A 4,701-nucleotide genomic window follows, 5' to 3' on the forward strand; every position below is an offset into this window, starting at 1 on the left:
AATAAGCAGGGTGACAATATACAGCCTTGACGTACTCCTTTTCCTATTTGGAACCAGTCTGTTGTTCCATGTCCAGTTCTAACTGTTGCTTCCTGACCTGCATATAGGTTTCTCAAGAAGCAGGTCAGGTGGTCTGGTATTCCCATCTCTTTCAGAATTTCCCACAGTTTATTGTGATCCACACAGTCAAAGGCTTTGGCATAGTCAATAAAGCAGAAATAGATGTTTTTGTGGAACTCTCTTGCTTTTTTGATGATCTGGCAGATGTTGGCAATTTGATCTCTGGTTCCTCTGCCTTTTCTAAAACCAGCTTGAACATCTGAAAGTTCACTGTTCATGTACTATTGAAGCCTGGCTTGGAGAATTTTGAGTATTACTTTACTAGAGTGTGAGATGAGTGCTATTATGCAGTAGTTTGAGCATTCTTTGGCACTGCCTTTCTTTGGGCTTGGAATGAAAACTGACCTGTTCCAGTCCTGTGGCCACTGCTGAGTTTTCCAAATTTGCTGACATATTGAGTGCAGCACTTTCACAGCGTCATCTTTCAGGATTTGAAATAGCTCAACTGGAATTCCATCACCTCTACTAGCTTTGTTCGTAGTGATGCTTTCTAAGGCCCACTTGACTTCACATTCCAAGATGTCTGGCTCTAGGTGAGTGATCACACCATCGTGATTATCTTGGTCATGAAGATCTTTTTTGTACAGTTCTTCTGTGTATTCTTGCCACCTCTTTTTAATATCTTATGCTTCTGTAAGGTCCATACCATTTCTGTCCTTTATCGAGCCCATCTTTGCATGAAATGTTCCCTTGGTATCTCTAATTTTCTTGAAGAGATCTCTAGTCTTTCCCATTCTATTGTTTTCCTATATTTCTTTGCATTGTTCGCTGAGGAAGGCTTTCTTATCTCTTCTTGCTATTCTTTGGAACTCTGCATTCAGATGCTTATATCTTTCCTTTTCTCCTTTGCTTTTTGCTTCTCTTCTTTTCACAGCTATTTGTAAGGCCTCCCCAGACAGCCATTTTGCTTCTTTGCATTTCTTTTCCATGGGGATGGTCTTGATCCCTGTCTCCTGTACAATGTCATGAAGTCTGTCCATAGTTCATCAGGCACTCTATTTATCAGATCTAGTCCCTTAAATCTATTTCTCACTTCCACTGTATAGTCATAAGGGATTTGATTTGGGTCATACCTGAATGGTCTAGTGGTTTTCCCCACTTTCTTCAATTTAAGTCTGAATTTGGCAATAAGGATAACATGATTAGCCAGGTTTAATCCAGAGACTGTCCTCAGGCGGGATACATAATCCTAAGCAATGTAGAGGAAAAACAAAGTTTGTCCTTTCTTCCTCCTTGAGAATTCCAGACCCCTCTCTCCTTGGGGACCCCTAGACTTCTTATCAACCTGCCTAGGAAATGACTATCTCATCCCCCCTTTTCTTTTAGGAGAATTATGTTGCCAAGGGAAAGGGGCGTTGTTTTTGTTCCATAACTACTTCCTGCTGTTTAGGGGTATGGTCCCTAAATTGTTGAGGCAACATATTCTCCTAACCCTCATATTGAGGGTCTGTGATCCAGGGGCCCCAAGTAATAGTTGGAGGAGGCTGTGGCACTTGTAGGAGCTTGGACAACCATTTGTAACTTAAAAACTTTCATGCGACTAGAAACAGGTCCAGTTACACAGTTACAGATGCAGGGAGCAAACAGTAAAAATAGAACAAAAAGAATTATTGTAATTAAGATAGTTTAAAAGTTACGTTATGTCCATAGTTACATCAGTCAATCTTAGGATTGTTAGATGTCATCAGTTAAGAAGAGGCATCACATATGATTGTTGTCGAAGGTATTCGCAGACTTGGAGAAAGTCTTTTCCTTGACGTGGAGATGTCCACCACAGGAAGCCTTCCGCTGATGAAGAGGGGAGTGCTCCTTAGACCCAGAAGTTAGACCAATTATGAAATGTTGTGTACGAGTGAGCCCAGGACAGAAAGGCATTGTTTTGAGGATCAAACGGCAGACTCAGGATTTTTGGAGTCAGCAGAAGTAGGCTCACATAGGTTATCAGGCCCATTTTTTGGCTCGTCCAGACAGTCTCATTACGGAAGAGATGGGGAAGAAAGAGGGCCAGGGGCTTCAGTAAGCACGGAGTAAATTGCCCCTGTATCTAAAAGGAAATTGACGGACTGCCTCCCACAGTTATTAATACCCGGGGTTCCTCAGGTGTGATTAGGATGGTAGCTTGTGTGGGGACCCCTGGGAACCTTCAGTCCTGATTGTCTTGAGAGTCTGACCCCTGAAACCTATGCCTCTGGGGGCAGTCTCTCTTCCAGTGTGGTCCTTTGCAGACCGGACTTGGAGCCCAGAGCGGCTTAGATGCCTGAAGGCAATTCTGCTTGAGGTGCCCCTCCTTTCCACAGTAATAGCAAGCCCATCCCTTTTCACCTGGGTCCCTCTGGGCATTTTTCTCAGGCTGTTTAAGAACAGTTTTCATAGCCATTGTGAAGGTTCTGCCTTTCTTTTCCTCATATTCCCTACCATAATAGACTGTCTGAGCCAGTTGTAACAGATTATCTAAAGACTGATTTGGTCCATAGGCCTGTTTTAATAGCTTACGGTGGATATCTGGAGCCGACTGAGTGAGAAATCTATCTTTTAATATCACTTTTCCCTCTTCACTTTCGGGATCAATCTCCGTGAATCTGCAAAGGGCTTCTCTCAGTCTAGGAATTTACCAGGAGCTTCCTTCTCCTCCTGTTCTATGTTTGCCAATTTGCCATAGTTTAAAGGCTTAGCACGCACTTGCCTGAGTCCTTCAAGAATACATCTGACAAAATGACTCTGATTCCATCTTCCTTTAGCTCTGTTTTAGTCCCAGTCTGTTTCTGTAGTTGGGACCACCTGATTTCCAGTGGGGAGGGTGGTTTATCTCGTTCTCCCTCCTCCCTACTGACTCATTACCAAACCATTCATCTCCATAAGCAACCGCTTTTCCCAAAACTCGAGTTTTTGAATCGGGAGTCAGCATTTGTCCCAAGATATACATCACATCCTTTCAAGTAAGGTCGTAAAACAGAGTAACACCTTTAAAAGCTCTAATATATTTTTCTGGGTCCTCTAAATAGTCTCCCAGTTCCTCCTTGATTCTTTGTACTTCTTGATAAGAAAAACGCTTATTAACTCTCATAGACTGATTACTTCTCCTGGTGGGTGCTTCATGAAGAGGCAACAGCTTGTGTGGCTGTTCCTCAGCCTCTCTGGCTGCTCTGTGCATATGATCCCAGGGATAGTTTGGAGAAACCTTCTTTTCTTTATCTCTTTGTCTCCTGTCCTCCATCTCATCTAGCAAAGTAGGAGGACAGGAGGGAGCTGAAGGAGTCACACCCAAACCTATACCCTCAGGACATAAGTCTGGCATATTTCGCAGAGAGAAAAAGGGCAACACATCTGCTACTTCTACCCATTTCCCTTGTTTTCTACAGAACCGGTCTAATTGTAAAACAGTATTCTACTTAAGAGACCCTCCAACTGGCCACAGTTCTCTGTCCTCCAGTGGGTACCGCGGCCATGCAGTATCACATGCTCAGGTGTGTCTTCTTTAAGCCCTGGGGATCAAATCTATCCCAGTTTTTCAGGATACAGTTCAAAGGAGTGAGGCTGGAATTATTAGCTCCCATCTTGTCCTGAAGATTCCCAGACGAGCCCCCAAGATGAAAGGTTGTTGCTGAACCACGCAAAGATGCTGGAATTCTTGGCCTCTGGAGGAGAAGAATTCAATCCGGGGCCAGAGATGAGGCTTGATCGCTCAGAGTTTTTGTGTAATAAAGTTTTATTAAAGTATAAAGGAGATAGAGAAAGCTTCTGACATAGACATCAGAAGAGGGTAGAAAGAGTACCCCGAGCTTTTTTTTTTTTAATCATAAATAGGTACTGAATTTCGTCAAAAGCTTTTTCTGCATCTATTGAGATGATAAGAGGTTTTTATTATTTAATTTGTTAATATGGTATATCTCATTGATTAATTTGCTTATATTGAAGAATCCTTGCATCACTGGGATAAATCCCACTTGATCATGGTGTATGATCCTTTTAATGTGTTGTTGAATTCTGTTTGCTAATATTTTTTTGAGGATTTTTGTGCCTATGTTAATCAGTGATATTAACATATAATTTTCTTTTTTTGTAATATCTTTGTCTGGTTTTGGTATCAGGATGATGGTGGCCTCATAGAATGATGTGTGGCAGTTTTCCTCCCTCTGCAATTTTTTTGAACATGAGTTTGAGCAAACTCTGGGAGATAGTGAAGGACAGGGAAGCCTGGCGTGCTGCAGTCCATGGGGTCACAAAGAGTCGGACAGGACAGTGAGTGAACAATAATAACAACAGCAAAATATTTAACAGAATACACCTCTGAAACCATCAGGTCCTGCAGTTTCTTTGGTTGGAAGTTTTAAAATCACAGTTTCAATCAGAGTGCTTGTGATTGGTCTGTTCATGTTTTCTATTTCTTTCTGCTTCAGTCTTGGAAGGTTGTACCTTTCTAAAAATTAGTCCATTTCTTCCAGGTTGTTAATTTTAATGGCATATGGTTGCTTGTGGTAATCTCTACAAGAGATAACTTTGTATTTTTGCAGTGTCAATTGCAATTTATCCCTTTTTCATTTATAATTTTATTGATCTGAATTCTCTCCCTTTTTTTCTTGA

Source organism: Bos mutus, chromosome X (assembly GCF_027580195.1).
Source record: "Bos mutus isolate GX-2022 chromosome X, NWIPB_WYAK_1.1, whole genome shotgun sequence".
Lineage (NCBI taxonomy): Eukaryota > Metazoa > Chordata > Mammalia > Artiodactyla > Bovidae > Bos > Bos mutus.